General features: G+C 39.7%; 1 protein-coding gene across 1 annotated transcript in view; it reads left to right on the top strand.

Annotated features, from left to right (window-relative positions):
• The first annotated feature begins 10,220 nt into the window (after positions 1–10,220).
• The window catches only part of ripor1 (RHO family interacting cell polarization regulator 1), a 71,505-nt gene continuing 61,344 nt past the window's right edge, over positions 10,221–20,381 (top strand). The window contains exon 1 of the mRNA XM_051383140.1: positions 10,221–10,461. The gene's annotated coding sequence lies outside the window, so the exon portion shown is untranslated. The remainder of the gene's footprint in view (positions 10,462–20,381) is intronic.

Genomic DNA, 20,381 nt, shown 5'->3' with positions numbered 1-20,381 from the left:
AATAATAGGAAAGAAGGAAGAATAAATGGCAATAAGTACAAAAACGTTAGAAACTAAGCTACAAAATGGAAACACTTTCTGGTTGAGGTCTTAATGCTAACAATCTGAACAGTTGATTAGCTGAGGAAATTAAACAGGACTTACATTATGATATATTATTGTGCCTATGGGTGAATAACAAAGCTATTACCCTCATGTTATCTGCGTAGCCTGAACCCAATATGCAGGAGGAGTTTTATACATTGTGATCCTTCACTGCCATCTTCTGGCAACTCTACATGAGTGCAGTAAGAGCAGTTAATGTACAGTGCAGTCAATACAATGCAATATAGTATATATATATATATATAACTACTCCATCATGGAGAAAGAGACCCTTGCTATGCTCCTCGCAATTCAACATTTCCAGTTCATCTCCAGTGATTGTGTGCACTGACCCTCTTGTCTTTTTAGCTCAGATATACAACCACAACCAGCGACTGATGCGTTGGGCTCTGTTGGCGCAAGGTTACGACCTGAAGATCAAGCATAATAAGGGGGGCAATAATGGGTACATCCCAAGTCTTTTATTTGACATTTCCTGCTCCTCGCTCTGCACTGGAACCGGAAGTTGTTCTGGTCCGCCATCTTGCAGGCCGTCACAAAGCACTTATTTCAGTACACAGCAGAGAGTCTGTCTGTCAGCAAGAAACACTTTTTACATAATTTATTGTCATTTCCATTCAGTGACATGAGGCTGATAATTCCTGAGTTGGGTTTGATATGAGTTACATTATTAAAAAAAACAAAAAACAATTCAATTCAATTCAATTCAATTTTATTTGTATAGTGCCAATTCATAACAGAAGTTATCTCAGGACACTTTTCAAATAGAGCAGGTCTAGACCGAACTCTTTAAAATATTATTTACAGAGACCCAACAAACATTGAGACTAATATACATTTTTACACGATCATATTCTTCTTATTCAATAATGAGTTTACAATCACAATATAAATAAATACACATGCACATAATGAACAAATAATACAAACGCATTCTGCCAGTAGAAGTTATTCCTGTGCCTCTTCTGTCGAGCAGTGCGAGGTTACAGGTGATTTTTTTTATTTATTCTGTGTGGTGATGGGAAGGGCTTCTTAATCAACACCTTTGTGGTGTATCCTGGCTCTGTTCATGACACCAGAGTCCTGAACAACAGCACGATCTACCGAGAGGCTCTGTATCCTCCCTCAGGTGAGACTAAAGTAAATTGTTAATACATCAATATTAATAAAAAACTACAAATATAATATTTTTTGATGTCCCACGCTGTACAATTTGTATGTGTGTTTTGTTTTGTTCTTCCCTGTTCTCTCTAGAACTAGAGGTTGATGCTAGTGCTTCAGGAGCCAGTGCTGTGCTACTGCAAGATGGAGAGGGCGATGTGTGTCACCCAGTCTGATATTTCTCAGTCAAGTTCAAACGCCATCAGCTGAAATACTCCACTTCTTGGCTGTATTCCTCTTCCCCACTAAAGTGGTGGTCATTTTGTGACCTGTATCTGATTCATTTGTCTGTATCTTCATCTCTCCCTGTTCAATAATAATAATAATGAAATTAATTGATGTATTGCTTATCAAAACTAAGTTATAAAGTGCAAAGAACACATAAAACATTTAACAATTAAATAAAATAATAAACAAACCAATGTTAAAAAAAAAAACATGTCAAAACACATTTTACTCACATAACATGTTGAAACATTCCATGATAGGACAATGTGTATGGTTGGTATCAGTGACAATTTGCTTCTTGAAATAAGCAGAAACAACTTGTGGCAGCCACGTGAGTGCTTGTAATGTAATACTGTCATAGCGTGACACTTTCTAACATAAGTCCGATAAGTCACACACATGCCAGTTGTAGGTGAAATAAAGTTATTTGGAATATAGGACCCCCACAATCCTGCATTACACATCATTTCTGTTTGGAGTTAACTTCAGGGATGGAATTATAGTGATTCATTCCAAAGAACAGGAACTTACACTGCTACTTTTATATTTATACAGCTTTCAGCTGTTCAGACTTCCAGGAAGGCTGCTCCCATGTATCCTTGATTCCTCGATCCTCAGAGATCGCCCCTAAATCCTCGATCCTTGGTGCAGAAATAAGTTCTTTAGGATGGCCTGCAAGATGGCTGACCATGCCTCTGCCCTGTTCTCCCTGTTGTGCCTTGCTGAGGCACACCGACAATTAATGTATTCATCAGTCAAGCAGGCGGGGCCAGCGGGCCAAACGCCGAATCAGAGCTATGTGTTGTGGGTGCGTGCGTTGTACTCTTTCTTACTCCCTCAGTGGAGGGAGGGTGGTCTTTAGAGTTTATTTGTTTAATTAGTAGTTTTGTGGTTGTAGACAGTTATTTTCGCTCTCTTTTAAGAAAGTAGATTTTAGTTGAAACTTTGATCTTTTCATTTGTAAGTATTCATTTATATTGCTAATAAACATTTGTTTGTATACATCATTCTATTTTTTTTCCATCTCTCTTTCATCCTGGGTTTATTCTCTAATTGTTACTCCTCCTCTCACAAAGTGGAGAAGATATCAAATAGCTGAAAGGCTTTCAATAGTTCAAACTTACAAAGTAATACTTCCCAACAGTATGAATAGGCAGCAGTAGTGGATCCTCACTACAGGCTCTGGGAAGTATAGAGCCAAGAGTCCCCAACCTGAGCCCTGCTGTAAAGGGGTAAAACAGAGTTCTGCACGCCTGAGATGGCAGGTCTCTGTGTTTCAGCTTTTAGTGGTCTGTCAAAGAATCACTGAAAATCATGGTATGTGGCCGAGGAGCCACCAAAATCCGCCTCACCCCTTCCACCTGAATACTGTGGCTGAGCAGAGGAAGGGGGACTCGGACAGTCATGAATAGCAATTAACAACCCAAAAGGATGCTAATGCTCTGCTTGCAGCATTTGCCTGCTCCTTCACAGGAAAGGCAAGAGGAAGCCATCTGATGTTCGTCCACAATTCTGAAACCCCCAGAACCATACTGCTACTGACAGGACAGGTGATGAAGTCAGAGGGACTTATTGGCCCCAGTATTAGCCAGACAGGTCTGTGTAGCCATAGCTCTGTGCAACTTAGTAAGCAGGCCACCGATTACCCAGCAACTCTTGCCAGGGCAGGTGGTCTTGCCAAGAGTGGGGCTTGAGGGAGAAACTAGCTAAATGGGGGCCATGACCACCAGCCCTCCTTTTACCGTGCTGATTGCTATTTCTTACCCACAGGATAGTTAATCATCCCCTCTCTCCAGGAGAGAGAAGACATGCGCTGTTAGCTGACTAATACTGAGCACATTAGCTGACAACTGCAAACATATGCTTCAGGGGCGCTCTGGCATTTAACCACCTCAACTTTATAGCCTCCTAAGTCTTTGTTTAATTTTGCACCAGAAACAGAGAGATGCTGGCTCAGGTTGAGTAGAATTTTCCTACTCGCATTTAGCTGACAGAATGTCAGTGTCCATCAACAGGAGGGCACCAGGGGCCATCATGGCCCCCACAATGCTAGAGGTGGCTGGAGGAGCCAGTAGGGAAGAACATGCTCAGTGTACAGATTTCCACAAAATGGACACCAGCCAAGTACATTTCTGGTGGACTCACAATTTTCCCTTATCCATACAGACCATGCATGTGACAGGCTTCTCAGGGAAAAAATGTTGTACTTCACTGAGCAGCACTCACAAAACCATTTATGCAACATTACTGTTCTCCCCTACTGCTCTGTGTAAACTCCTGGGCCAAGATTTGCTATGCAAAAAGGACATAAAGTCAGCCAACAGAAACTTCAGTTTTGTCAAACAGAGGTCAACTACCTAGGCATACTATTTCAAGGCCTGAGTAGAGCTATTGTCGCGGACCATCTAGACGTAATATGCAAAGCACCGTAACCAACCACCATCAAACAAGCCTTGTCTTTCTTGGGCATGGCTGGCTATAGCTGCCCATGGGTACCAGACTATGCTTTGAAATCACAACCACTGCGTGACCTAAAGGCAGAGCCGGCTTTTTCTTCAACTTAAAGGTGATTTATCCACTGCTCCAGCACTGATGAATTCAGACTACTCAAAACTGTTTTATTTGTTAGTTGCTGAGAAACAAGGTTTGGTCAAGGCTATATTACGCTTTGGTGCATTTCTCACATCACTATTTACATTTGCACAACAGTTAATGCATTTCTCAAAACAATTGGTACAAACTGCAAAACCTAGTTGATAACCTGCAAAAGCATGTCACTTGCTCAAAATGGATAGCTCATTCCTCAAAAGCAAGTATTCATGTCAATGAAAGACACCATTGTTTATGAACAAGATAGTCAAATGGGTTTGTCATGTTCTCATTATGACAGTTTACTCTGTAAATGTTTTCCAATGCAAAAAAGTCAGATCTCGGTGACACTACCTGAAAATGCTCATGACAGCACTATATACTATTTGCACAGCCATTTGAAAACTACAGTAAAGTTAGACATTACTGTATTTAGTGAGGTAACTGAGTACAAGACACTGAATATGTATGTTTCACATTTTTACTGCATATGCTCTTTGCAATTCTAATTTGTTCACAGCATTGTGCAAAAGAAAAAATACACCCTTATTTACAACAAACGTAAACTCCCTTTGGGTAGAGCTGTGCACAACTGTAAACAATATCGCAGTACATATTGGAACTGAACATACAACATACATAGTACTGTAAATCATTCATGCACATCCAGATGTTCCTCTCTGTCTGGCCACATAGTTTCATCTACATCACAGCGAATATCATCTCTTGCAATGCAGCGAGGAAAGTATCTCCTCGAGTGGCGAATCCACCCTCTGCAGGACTCTGCTGTGATGTCTTTACATGCTGCATCCATGGCCACTAGCAGGGCCATTTGGGTATGTGGATGCCGGTCATATACCTTCCACCTCCAGGAAGAGAAAAATTCCTGTATTGGATTTAGGAATGGTGAGTAGAGAGGGAGATATTCCACCAGCATCCTATCATGTGCTGCAAACCACTGTCTGACGACATCTGAGTGGTGAAAACGCACATTATCCCAAACAACAACATGCTTATTCAGATGGTCTCCAGTTAGACCCCTCTCATTCTCAGGGATTATGTCCCTGTAAAGAGTGTCTAAAAAAGCCAGCAGATGTTGTGTGTTGTATGGACCAAGACAGGGGATATGGGTGAGGACGCCGTTTTCTGAGATGGCTGCACACATAGTAATATTCCCTCCTCGTTGGCCTGGGACATCAATGGTTGCTCTCTGTCCAATGCGATTCCTTCCACGTCTTCTACCTTTTGCCAGACTGAAACCCGCCCCATCAAGGTATATGAATGTGTGCAGCGGTTCCCTGGAATCCAGCTCCAGTACACGCTTTATTACAGAAGAGGGAGCGAGAAAAACCATAACAACTTTTCCTGTGTAACATAATGCATTTTGGACAACATATTGTACAGTATGCACTGTGAATACACTGTATAGAACCGTCATGTAAGTGTAGTGCATGACACTACACAAAGTAAACAGTTTACAGCACTGAACATTAGAGTACGCATAGAACACATACATGTTTTACCTGTACATACTGGTGACGGATCTCCTTCACTCTGTCGCTGTTCTGTTCAAATGGCACATTGTACAATTGTTTCATGCGCATTTCATTTCTCCTGAGCACTCTGTCAATTGTAGCGATTGAAACAGATTCAATATTCTCAAAGATGTTGTCATCCTCTATAACAGCACTTTGTATCTCTCTAAACCTTATGGCATTGTTTGCAATCACCATTGCACAAATGGCTTCCTCTTGTTGCGGAGTAAAAAGGGGCCCTCTTCCACCTCTGCAAGGTTGTCTTGCAATCCTATGTGGTGCAGAGTAAAATAACGGTAAATATGGCAAATCTTTACTGTAACACTACTGTACACTACAATACACTAAATATGTGATGCACTAAAGCTGTAAGTCTAAATGTAAAATGTAAAAAGTGACAAGTTCTTGTCCCACTGCAAGCTTCATGTATGACACAATGACAGTAGCACAGTGCAGATTGTTTGGTGCTGAATTACTGTCCATTCATACACACGAGGCTGACCTTCCATTTTTGTGTCACAGTATTGTAGAAATGGTACACACTATGTCCTGCTTGGTTCATATATGCTTGTGAAGTGGGGGTTTATGGGATTCAGCTCTGAATGATTGTAGCGAAGTGGCTTATCATTGGTTGCAACTAATGCTTCACACACCCCTTCTCATCAATGAAAGCTGAGGTTCACCTGAGAGAAATTGTTCAATTTAGGAGACATTTTCAAAAAAAAAAAGATTTTGACAACTAGTTCAACATTTTTGTATGTAATGACCCAAGCAATGAAATGAGGACTATTAGTTTTATATGGAATGACTATTCAGCATTCATAAGTATAGTTAATTTTGACTGACATGACATAAGCAAATGATAATGTTATTAAACAGCAGAGAGTTGTATGAAAGCAATTGATGCATGTCCAAAAGCATTTGCAGTTTGTTGGAAGGAATGAGAAACTGCTACTATGATGTGCACAAAAGACTAAATGTTGTGGAGGTTGAACTAACTGTTGTGCAAATGTTAATAGTGATGTGAGAAATGCACCAAAGTGACTGAGAAAAACTGTAACACAACAACACAGCCAACTGATGGCCTTTTTCAGCACACAACTTAAGTCTACAGTGAGAGGAATGCCACTCTGTTACAGGGGATTGGCAGTAGCAGCATCTGCAAATGAAAACGCCTCTACCATTGGGACATGAGGTGTGAATCATGTCTAGCAGCAAAGGCCGATGCCATAATCAAACTTCTCATCCAGAGAAGTCATCCCCTGGTTTGGGATTCCTGATGAAATTAGCTCTGATATTGGGACTCACTTTGACAATGCTGTCATGAGAAAGGTATGTTCACTAATCACTAAGAAGCAAACATGGGCTGGTAAGTGTGTGTCATCCCCAATCACAGGGCCTAGTGGAAGGAGCTAATGGAACCTTGAAGGGAAAGCTTGCCTGAGTAGCTCACCTGGATCGCAGCGATCAGGATACCAATCAGCCAGTGGTAGGTATCTATAGAGAGATAAATACACATACATTGTACACTCTGGTGTAGACTAAAGTACTAGTTCACCCATAGTATACTCACAGAACACATAGTTAACAAGCACATATATCCTATAGACAATGAAAGTCATAATCACATATAAGTGTAACATAGTTTTTCTATGTAAGCCTATAGTCGTGATATTAAGATAATGACCTTAAATGTGCATGCAGTACTGACATATGTATGGAAGGTAGAGTAATGTTTTGAAATTACAGGTTTATTCTTGAATAAAGGAACAGGTTTATATGCAAATTAAATATACAGACACAGGAGAAGCATCACCCTGATCGACAACCGGACTGAGGATCAGATCAAAACGCCCTTCCATCAATGTGCTTGAAACCTCTTCCTGTGGGTGCCTCTCTACTGAATGTAAAATACACGAGGCAGAAGATGGCAACACCACATTGAAGACGACTGATACTTACATAGTAGTTAGATCTCAGTATCATGTTCTATGCTTGCTTGATGTAGTGAAAAAAGGCATTCTGGGATAAGGTTCTGTGACAGTGAAGCTAACAATATCATGTTGTGTTATGTTGTGTTCAACAGCATTCATATTCCATGTTCATTTATTTGTTCATTCATTTTTATATACTCACATTCAAATGTTGTTTCACATGTATTCAGTGCATTTATATTTACACAGGAAAGAGCATGCCAGGAGATAAAACTGTCCACGTGGATGTTTGTATCCTGTTTGTTGCAAATAAACCTTACACGTGAGGTAAAGCAGATCGTCCTCTGTGAGTCTGTGTCACCATTCTGGGTTCCTTCTGTGGGAGTTTGTGGTCTCTTACTATAGTCAGATAGTTTAAAGTATAAGTCAGATAGACATCAATCATGGGTGCATTGAGGTAAAACAAAAAAAAAAAACCCACAAGAGCCTCATGCAGCAAAAAAAATGACTGCAAATTCTAAATACATTAAAGTTTCTGTAACAGTAAAACACTGTGATATCTCATGGCAAAACCTTTATTTATAGGAAGGAAGTTATACGGAATAAAGTAGATTTTTATATTACAGACAACCACTGTCATGGCATTCATTTGGTATTTTCAAATGTGATGCATCGACTGAGTCATGACCTTAGATCATGCAAAACCGGATTTTGTACAAATCCATGAAGCCAGCAAAGCTCTCATGGAGCAAAGATGCAGATGGTTTGAGAGATTAAAATGATGAAAGAATTTTGACTGTAGGGGAGGCCAACCTGTTTTTGAGATAATTGTGAAAATGTAAACTTCATAATTCTAGCACCCCCTTGAGGTCAATAAGTGGCATGTAGTAACTGTAATAAGTAATAACAATAACCTTTCGGCAAGTCTTACATTAATGATATTTATTGTTATTGATATTTCTTTTCTCTTGTCTTTATTTACATGTTTGGTGATGAGGCAATCCAAAAGTAACAAGTTGAATTACTTTAATATTGTGATACTTGGATTAGATTACTGACTACATTTTTAACAGAAGATTAGTTACTGTATTGGATTAGTTTATTTTTAAAATAACCCTCCCAACCCTGAATCTAGGGCAGGTAAAACAATACAGGATCATAATGATAATTACTGAAGAGATCATTTATTTATATACATATTGATGTGGTCTTGTATGGCTTCTAGCCAGTAGATGTCACTGTACAATAAGAAACAAGCTGCAGTATAACTTTTACTGTTTATATCTGTATTTAGACACACCACCAGTGGATGTAAATGCACTTAAAATATAGAAAAATGCTTTTTTTTTTTGGTCAACATACTGTTCATGAATGTATATTGTCTTCATCATGTCTATGACGTTTTAATGTTAGAGTGAATTCAATAAGCAGCAGTGTTGGGCAGTAAGGCATTGCTAGTTATAATATTACAATATATGAATTTCTCCAGTAACTAGTGGTGTAACAGTAATAATATTACAGTTACCCCCCACAATGTAATTAGTTACAACCTTGCTTTTGTTGTCACCCCCCACTGATTTGAAGTCCAGAATCTGAATCAGAACTACTTTATTGATCCCCACAGTGGACATTTATTTAGTTACAGTTACTCAAGGTGCTCACAAGACATTTAAAATATAGAAATAATAATAATATGAATAATTTAGAAGAATATTAAAAATATGCATTATATTACAATATCTAACAACAATATATCTAGAAAATAGAAAAATATAATCTGTAAAAGTATGTACTATTTTTTTTGTATTATAATACAATATATGACAATATATAGAAGATATAATTATATGTATGCTACAGTATATGACAGACGGAAGTTTAATGAATAAATAGTAATAATGAGTACTGATACATTTTATGTTGAGAGCTGAATCCTTAAAAAATTGCAGTATTAATGACAGTCCAACAATCCAACCACATCCTTGGATTTATTTTTGTAATATTGGAGGGAAGCAGTTTGGGAGATGGAAACCCTCACATTCAGCAGCTGGATACTATTCCATTACTTTGATTCTAATAAACAAAATCGGATTTTAATTGCCGTATGTCTGACTTTTGGGGAGAAAGGACACAGTTAGTGGAAAATAATACAACCAGTAGTGTAATTAATTACTGTTGGCAGGGAGTAATAAGTAAAGTAATTACATTACTTTTGAAAAGAGTAATTCATAATGAGTAATATTTGTAATAATTGTTTTGAGTAACTTGCCCAACACTGATAAACACTCAAAAAAAAATGTATTGAGCATTGCTCAGATATAAAGTCACTAGCCAGTGTGGTGGTTTAATATGGAAGCCCATTTCTGTCAGTGGAAAAGGATTCTGTAAGTCAGTTTAATAAGAAATAATGACTTAGTAGCTCAAAATAATGACTTTGTGATACTAAGTCATTATTTACATATACTTTTCTTTTAACTTATTTTGAGATGGTTTCTCACCATAATGACTCATAGATTTTATATATATATATATATTTTTTTTTTCACATTGGCGGAAATGGGCTTCTACAGAGGTTCAGCCCATTGAACCAACCGATATTTAATTTGAAAGTGCCAACCGGAAGTGTTGATATTAACTGCGGGGCGCTTGACGCTGGCTGAGCCACCACTGCACTGCTGGCTGCATGGAAGAAAGCTCCCACTGAACAGTACAGAGGATAGTTTCTACCGGACTAAACACCGCTAACAACCGCGCTGATGGACTGAGAGAAGAACTGTGCTCGGAACATATCTGACTGCTTTATTCCTCTCGGCAGCCTCTGGTTTTCTTGGTTTTCTTGGTTTTCTTCTTCTTCGGATAAAGAAAAGATTTGAGTGAGCGGAGAGGAGCCAGAACACCGCAGCAAACATGTACGTTGGTTTAAATACCCATCCTCGTATCTTACTACCTGTTTATCCCGCTATGCTCTCTAGCTAAGTCATAGTTGTCCTCCTAATTTAGACTGGGGGTTTAGCTGTTATGTTGGTAGCCCACAGGGCATCTTCTCTGTTGTGTTTAGTAGCTTTTCTGTGCTGCAGTCCTGTCCTGTAGTCCTGTCCTGTCACCCCGACATGTCCCCGCTCACTGCTGTATGGAGGAACCAGCGTGCCGAACCCGGTTTACAGATCTCTACATTCTGCTGTACTTGTAGCTTGAGCTGGAGCTTCAGTACAGTGAATGTCACCTTGTTGGTGTGCTTGTTGTGCGACATCCCGCTGTGTTCTTACAATAAAGGAATGGTGAATGGTAGCAGGCATTGTGGGATAAGTAAGAATATACCAAACAAGCCCCAGTGATTGAATCGATTTCTTGTTAATATTGATCACAGAAGAGTTGTCCTGGTATTTTTAGGAACCTTTTTAACAATAATATAGACTTGATGGCAATTGACAAATTCAGTGTTTTCTTTTTATTGTACTCTTGAGTCTTTGGTTGTTTTAACTTTTCTAATGCAATATGAGGCTGTTTATCAGAGAGTGAAGGCTCTGTGAATGTAGCTTGTGTTCAGGTCTTTAAAGTTTTTATCTTCTTAAATAATCCAAACTTTAAAAATGGCAATTATTTTATTTTTTTGATGAGATGATGATGCCTCCTGATGTGTATAATTAAGTTTTCTAACACCCCTTACAACCAAGAAGGCCTCCTGAGCCCCAGGGCGTGATCCACTCTCATAGTGAGTGTCAGCTTTGTCACAAATGTGGGTGAATATTTGTGGCTGGAGTGGAAATGGTGTTGTGCAGATGGAACATTAAAAAGCCAAGGGTTGCATCTCCTATATTGTGCATATATAGCATTTTAGTAGAGTTGGCTTAAACCAGTTATGACTGAATTAAGTTGTTTTAATCAGAATCAGAATCAGAATTGTTTATTGCCAAGTAGGTTTTTACACCTACGAGGAATGTGACTTGGTGCATTGTATACATATACATATACAAATCACACAAAATTGTTACCGAGTTAGATATGTATATATGTATATTGATTCTGGGAATGATCGTTTTTGCAAATTTTACTGAAAAAACTGTTTAAATGATGATGTGACATTTGGCGTCTTTACCAAACAAACATGTTTTCTTATATCTGGAGAACAAGATTTGTAGATCATCTCTGTAGTAATACAACTTACTTTTACTTTTACTACTTTTCAGTCTGATTAGAGATTAGCTTTTGGTCTGTCATTCACTCACTGAAACCTGTGAGAATTCTTGCATTTAACTGTATGTTATTTAGAGGTAACAAATGGTAAATGGACCTGTACTTGTATAGCACCTTTCTAGTCTTCCGACCACTCAAAGCACTTTTACACTACATGCCACATTCACCCTTTCACACACATTCACACAGTGATGGCAAAGCCCATCCAACAAAAACTCATTCACACACATTCACACACTGATGAACGGCATCGGGAGCAATTTGGGGTTGAGTATCTTGCTCAAGGATACTTCGACATGTGGCAGGTACGGGACTACCCGCTCTGCCTCTGCACCACAGCCGCCCATTCACAACCATTCACACACTGTAACAGGCAGCCAAACAGTTAGTAGATCTGGACGATATGGTAAAAACATTATATTACGATTATTTTGACAGATATTGCAATATGATATGTGATATGATTCACAATTAGCAGAAATGATCTTTTTAGCATAACAAATTTAATTTTCACTGGAAAAAACTATTAAAACCATTAAAATCACCAATCAATCATACAATCAATTTATAGACAAAATGAATTCAGTTGACTCGCATTTATCTAAAAAGAACCATATTTGACACAAACAACAGTTGACTTCACCCTAATGTTTCTCTGACTTTAACAAACCACAAATATTGGACTCTAATGAACTTCTTCAACTTTAATTTAGTCCAATATAAGACAAACTCTGACTCAGCAGAATAACAGATAACACTGATGGGGAATTACACCAGGGGACTATTCTAAGCTATTAGAATATAGTTTGGGTTCTGGTATCTTGTGATGGATATTCGTCATAAATTCAAACATTTTTATATCAAGTCCCCAGGAAGAGCGGCAAGCTTTGAAGCCAATTTGACATAGTGGCCAAACCATGTAATTACAGCTAGAGATGTTCCCATATCATTTTTTCCTTACTGATACAGATTCTGATAGCTGAATTTTACATATTGCATATGCATATGCTACTAAGCCTGTATGATTGCTTTTTAGTTATATGGCCAGGCTCAGGTTAAACCCCTAGTCAGAGCAGGGCGAGTCATAACTTTGCAGGTAGTAGTAGCAGGGGCTAACAACTTACTATCAGATTGGTAAGACATCTGGTAAGACATAAAGAGTCACCCATATCTGACATAGCTTTTTAGGACGTATTAGAGGAATTTCTGATACTGGTATTGATATTGGAATTACAGCAAAGGTGTCCGTCACGTAATGCACACTGGCCCAAAAAGACCAGAAGCTTACATTGTGAAAGAAGTAGCTGTAAAATGGTGAATGCACCGGATAGAATCCCCACTAATGGCTTGTTTCACTATCAGAATTTCATCCATTTGGTCTGATAGCATTTGTTAAGTCAAGAGCCGCAAGATTAAATAATTGTATATCCATTCATGTTAGCAGAGGGCTAAACTGGAAGTCAGCAGCTAGGCCGGTGAAAGTCATGAGTGCGCTTGCTCTATGGGCTGTATGATGTGGAAAAATAAGTGGAAAATCCAGGTGATTCGGTTTTTGGCTCCAGGACTTACAGCTTCTATAAGAATGAATGGACCCTGCCTCCAACCCCGTATCCAGTTCTCCTTTAAAGGTCCAGTGTGTAACATTTAAGAGGATCCATTGTCAGAAATGGAATATAATATTCAAAGGTATGTATTCATTGGTGTATAATAAGCTGAAAATAAGAATCTTAACCCAGACAGAAAAACACTTGCTCTAGGTAGGAATGTCTGCATTGTTTGTGCATTTCGCGGCCACCATATTTTCTCATTTATGTTTGGCAATGGAGGTTGAAACAATGAGTTGTAATCTGCAACTGCACTGCTAGAAGACACTATATCTTACACACTGGTCCTATAATACATCAATGTTTTCTACTACATAAAAAAATAACTGTCAGCTCAGTTGCAGCCCTTCTGTATCCCCCCCCCATATTATGACATCTGACGAGCTGCCTGTCTTCAGATGGAGTGACAGCATTCTCGGCATAGCACATACTGTAGTAGTACTCTGAAACTAACACAGAGTCCGGTTTGACTGTGTTCCAAGGGGGAAGGTCATGGAATCCAAGTGTTGCTGTAATAGGTGACAAAAACAAACCTGCTCAGGCTGACTGTGGGAATCCTTCTTCCAAACCACAAACACGCTCTGTCTGTGTTTCTCTCTCAGAGCCCAGTGAACAGTGAGTCCATTGTGCCGTGGCAGGGCTCTCACTGTTAGAGGACCTAATTCAGCTAATAATCAGGCCTGAGCTAACAAGCTGCATGAAACAGATACAGAGCAGAGGGCAGACACTCTACTGTACTCACTCATCTGACTCATTTCATTCAGCGTTTATTGTACTCATCCATAAAGCAAAGGGGGGACCTAACAGATGGTGGCACACATTTTCAGCCATATCTGTGTAGTTTGACATACACATTATACTTCCAAATGCTTCTTTGTCTGTAATGCAATAGAAACATTTTCAAATCCCGATATTGTATGGCGAGATAGATGTCATGCATGCCTGTCATCTTTGTGCTCGGCTTAAAGGCACATTGCTTTCATACTGGTGCAACCCTACAGCTGTTGATGCAGCTTGATTGCTTGAAATGAAAATGAAAACGTATTAGCCAATCAGAGTCAGAGTAGGGTGGGTCATATGCACTGTGCTGCCACTGGGCACTGGTAACTACTGAGTGTCAGACTGGTTCCGATAGCGATATTCCTCTGATAAACTCTAAATTGTGGGATCACGAGTACCCGAGTCTTTGCTCCAATCTGATATCATTCATCATTATTAGCCCTGAAACAGGGCTGTGCTGCTTGCCAGTGTCCAATTTGCCAGGATTTTTTTCCCAGGATGGCGAAGTCATGACCCATCCTACTTTGACTCTGTTTGGTTAACACTGATATTCTCACCCTGACCAATCTCCTCATGCCTAAACTTCACCAACCCAAACCAATGAAAGCAACAAGTACTAGCCAGTCAGATTCAGAGTAGGGCGGGTCATGTGTACTGTGCTGCCACTGAGCCTTGGTAACTAGTGATGGGGAGCGATTAAGAAGAGTTGATTTCAGGTAGTCAGACCGATTTCAGTCGAGTGTCGCTGTACTGGGTTTTCTTCTGCACATTTGCACTCGGTACTCGGATGTGTCTAGTTTAGTAAGCTGATGACCACCACCACAAGCATAGCAGACTACCAGTAGGAGAAGGGTGCTTCCATACCTAACCTGCTCTGTGCGGTTCAGACAACCCTGTGTTTGGTTTGATTTGGCTGGCATGAAAGCAGGGCTGCATGATACAGTAATAGACATCATATATTCTATTACTGCAATAATTCAATTCAATTCAATTCAATTTTATTTGTATAGCGCCAATTCATAACAGAAGTTATCTCAGGACACTTTTCAAATAGAGCAGGTCTAGACCGAACTCCTTATAACATTAAATAAAAAAATATAATATGATTCTAGACTGCAATATGATTAACAATTCATGTGGGAATGATCATTATTGCATCACAAATGTAATTTTCTATTAAAATAATCCTGATGTGAACTTTGTGAATCAGTTTCTTAAATCTGAGGAACAAGATTTGTAGGCAAGAGGATCTTTTTACAACAACGGTACTTCTTTATAAGGCTGTCTGTCACACATTTGACCTTTTATCAAAAGATTCTAGCTTCTGAGATTTGCATATTGCACATGGCCATATTTCAATTAATTGTGCAGCCCTAGGTAAAAGCTTTCAATCAAAGACAGCACTTGAAAAGGTCTAATCAAACAATGGGTCAATATGTGATTTCAGTTTGATTTAACAGCTCTTAAACATGATCGATGAATCTGTCAATCTTTTTTTCAATTAATTGATTGGTTGTTTGGTCCAACATGTTGATCAGTCAATCAAAATCAAAGAATTTGGACCTAGTTGCCAATTAATTTTATAGTTGACAACTAATCAACTAATCATTGCAGTTCTACCGTCAAGGAAGCTACCAATGCAGTCTTTATAAGGGATTACTGGTATATTACAGTATATAATGCAAGACCATTTGGTAACCATGGTCACTAATATACGGGTCAGTGCAGGGATTTTCCTCGCATCAGAAATTGGGGGTAGAGTCTGCACTTCTCAAGCTCTACTACAGTACTTCAGTCACTTTTTGTGTGTACAACCGAGTGCAACAGTAAGAATACCAGAGAAGAGACTGTTATCTCTATTTTATACATTCTCACGCATCCTCCTCCCTGTGCTGGCAAATTTGCGACCTCGCCTTCGAGTACACCTTCCCTTTTCTTTTTTTCTTTATTTCTTTGTGAAATGATGTTTATGTAGTTCCAGCCGATAAGAAAGCAGCAGTGAAACCCGAGGCAGCAGACAGACGGTGGCAGAAGTGTGTGTACGTACACGGGTTAGTAGGTGAGGCCCAACCTGACATGATTTACCCTGCATGAATTCTGTTTTTTGGACACCCTTAGGCCCCTGCCCCTCTCTCTGACACACACACATGCACGCACACACATGGTCCTTTGAAGTTAATGACTTCCTCTGGTGGAGTAGACTTCCTCGAAGAACTGGACAAACAGCCAATTAACACACACAAACTCAAACATGGACATAACTGTATAAATACTAGACATGCGCACACACACACGTGCCAGTCTGGATTGTTAGTTATAATGACAGATAATGACTTCGACTCTGACTCTGAATATTCCCCCAGAGGTTTGTACTGAAGGTTTGGTTTTCAGAATTCTGTGGTCGGAACATGTTTTGGCTGGATGGAAAGTCTGTCTCTGTGAAGTGATGAAGTTACACCATTGGTTTCTTAATTGGAGTTTGTCCATGAGCAGCTGCTCTTTCAAAATGAATAGGCCTGATCAGGCCTGACTCACGTCCTCGTTTATACTCCCACAGACGCCGTAGTGTGGGCCTCCACAGATGGGGCGTGAGCTACGAACATGCTCAACACGCTATTTCCTGCAGTATTCTCTGAAGCACTTGGGGGCTGTACTACGAAGGGAGTTGAACCTACTCCGATTTAACTCAGGGTTATCTAGGAAAGTCAGGGTTGACGAACTCTGATTGCCTAAATTGGTTTTAAATGGTACTACGGCAGTGATTAAGATGTTAGGTGATTCGGTGTGAATTTAATCTGAGTTTGTGCACGTTCACATAAAAGGGGCGTATTCAGTAATGCAGGCATAGTTTTTTCATAATGCCGTGGAATGGCATGATGATATTGTTAAATTCAGTAAAAAGTAACACTACAGTGTTCATATCATAGAATCTCTGTTTTTCTCTTACAGACTCCTCGTTTATTTGTGATATGATTGAGTAGGCTACAGAGCTGGGTATGAGGGGTAATAGAGAATGTTTAAGATTAAAGTGGTAAACTAATAAGAAAAACATCTCAGAAACTGAGCCGGTAATGAATTAACAGGGATTAAAAAAATATATGTGAGCCTGTTATCTGGAAGGAAATGTGTAAAATGCGTTGAATTACATATTATATGAATTTAATACCGCCTGAAATCAGGCATGGTGCTTTGAACTTTAAGCCCTGCCTAAAGCACCTACGCTCAAGGGCTACCCGTGTGAATGTAATGCTACTGTTAGAATAACTTCATCAGGGTTAGCTGCAGTTGTTCCCAACATTTTTCCTATCATTGTGTAAACTGACAACTCCTTACTACTGATTACTTTTTTTAATACATACTAGTGCAGTGCCCATAGGAAGTATGTATTGCTATAGAAAAGTGGGAGGTTAAGTAGCTTTTTCATGGATGGCCAAATGAGGTTGTGTTTGAAGGTGGGACGTCAGGGACATTTAGGACATATTATTTAGTCCTGTAATAAAGGCCAGCATATGAGAGAGAGAGAGAGAGAGAGAGAGAGAGAGAGACATCCAGCGCCAATTCTCCGCACCCTCCTCTGTGTGAAAGACTCAGATGTGGCGAGGGGGGAAATGTCGCTCCGTCGCTGATCCTCCTCTGGAGGTAGTATCAGGGACGCATTATTTTGGAACCGCCTACAGTGTGAACAGATAAGCCGACGGCGCGGAGCGAGGGCGTGTCGGTCAGACAGTCTGATAACTGCACAGGTCTCTCACTCAACTTAATAAAGAGAAATGTCCCACATAGCAACATTACAGGACCAAACAACAGTAACGTAGTAACTGTAACTGTCTTTGGAAACTTATATGAGGAAAAATAATACCACAGCTGTACGTGGACAAGCGTCAGTCCTCCCGCCTGTCCTCAAAATAACAGTACAGAACAGCTAATTTAGTTTTGTCACAGAAATGAACAAAATACTCAGACATAGGCCTACTGAGTATATTTTTGAAATTATACACCCTAAAGTCAAGAAGACCTTGTGACAATCTCACAATCCGCGTGCCCACGTCGACTGCATCTTCCAAACGTGCTGCTTTCTTTCATTGTGGGCTGAGGAGAGGAGGTTTATAGGGTAACAATGAGTTAACCATGAAGCAGTTCAGAGATGGAGCGCAGATTTCCATGACAGCACACCTCGGGTCAAACAGCCTGGAAGTTAAACCAGACATCACAGAGTATTCCTTAAGTTACCTGAATAAGCCAGTCGCCTCGCTTCATAGTACGGCCCTCAGGGGGCGTACAAACAAAACTATATACAAAGACACACAAAGTCAGTGAGTGATACCCCATAGTGACACCCCATAAACCAACCATGGCTGCACACTCTGCTGTACAGCTATACCAGTCAGAAACATTGGAAGTGTCATCAGCTCTAAGTACACATGGGTGGAACCTTAAGAAAACTGCAGTTGGATCACTGTTATTATGAAAGCTCAGAGTTCTACCTGACATGACCTCTGACTCAGTCCAGCACATACTCAGTGTGTGTGTCCGTGCAGTGGAGTTCAGTACAGAGTGACTCATGCAGTGTCTTCCACAAATAACAGATCTTCTGCTGTAATCATATATTACACTGACTACAACAGACATTTAGCCCTTTGCTGACCTCCTGTCTTTCTCCCCTTCCTACAGTAAGTGTGTATGGCTCTGAGGGAAGTGTGGTCATTGCTGGGTGGGTGGGTGTTATTTTTAGCACTGGTCCTGGGCAGCTGTTACTGCTTTTGTCCCACCCCGGGAAGGCTTTTGCTTTGAAAAGCAGTTACAGGAAATTAATTCCTTGAGTTTGCGTGCTTTACAAATTTATATCAGGCATGCCCTGCTCATTCCCTCTCTCGTGCTCATTCTGGTTCTTCAGCATTGCTCACTCATTATGATTATTGTTAATATTAATATTGTTAATATAATATATATCAATAACTTCCTGGGTTAGATGGAAAGCAGTCTGCATGAAGTTTAGAGAAGCAGGAATAACCCTGCTCATCTTGTCTGATCACTTTTTCCTGTGCATCTCATGTGCCCGTCCTGTAACCCTACAGTTTCCCCATTACCATTGCCAAGAACTTATTAAGGAACTTTTTTCACCTGATAAGACTGTCACAGTTATTGTGTCTCCCTGAGTGTCTTCTTCTCCCCCTCTTGTTGTGCAGATGGTTCAGGTGAAAGAGATTATAAGAGGATTACCTACTCGGTCTTTTGCCTGTAAGACCAACAGATAGTGAGAGGAAGGCATACAGTGTTGTATATGAGTCCCTATGCAGCACGTTCATAAGTGGATGAGGCACCGTGTGTGTGTGTGTGTGTGTGTGTGTGTGTGTGTGTGTGTGTGTGTGTGTGTGTGTGTGTGTGTGTGTGTGTGTGTGTGTGTGTGTGTGTGTGTGTGTGTGTGTGTGTGTGTGTGTGTGTGAGAATGGTTATTTGCAATCTTTGGGGGTGGACAGTGAGCTATAGCACTGGTTCCCAACCTTTTTACTTAAGGGAACCTTTTGAGTAAACTAATTAAGTGACAGATTGTATTGATATTTCATATTATTATATTATCATTATATTTAGTTTTTTAACAATAACCGTATAGAACTACTGATAATCCCTCATGGACAACACCTCTCACCCCCTACATGACACTGTGGGGTCCCTGAGTAGCTCCTTCAGCAGCAGACTGTTACACCCACGGTGTAAGAAGGAGAGGTTCCGCAGGTCTTTCATCCCTGCCGCTGTCAGACTCTACAACACCTGCATCACCTGATCATGTTGTAGTTTCTGTTTTTTCAAATGACCACCATACCATAGTTTAGTTTTTATCACAGTTTTTTGTGTTTTATTTTATATCTGTATTTATTTATTTCAAGTAATTGCTGCTGTGACAAGGAAATTTCCCCGTTGTGGGATTAATAAGTAAGTAATACAATACAATGCAACTGTACAATGAACCCAACCAGTGAACACAGTAACTGCAGGAAGTTTGTGTAAAACCAGATTGAGCAGATTAGTTTTCCTAATAATTCTAGGGGACTTTTTACACTATTCTTTATCTTTATTACAACCATTGTTCTATTATATTATTACTCTTGAGTAATACTCTGAGTTTCAAAAGGTAAAGTTGTATCAGAGAGTAAATGCTCTTGTGTTCAGCTCTTCACTGTGCTCTTATTCTGTTAGATAACTTTAACTCTCTTTAACTTTATATCTTAGACAATAATCTGAACTTTAAACAT

The sequence above is a fragment of the Dicentrarchus labrax genome, unplaced genomic scaffold (assembly GCF_905237075.1).
Source record: "Dicentrarchus labrax unplaced genomic scaffold, dlabrax2021, whole genome shotgun sequence".
In the NCBI taxonomy this organism is placed as follows: domain Eukaryota; kingdom Metazoa; phylum Chordata; class Actinopteri; family Moronidae; genus Dicentrarchus; species Dicentrarchus labrax.
This window is presented reverse-complemented; position numbering and strand designations above follow the sequence as displayed.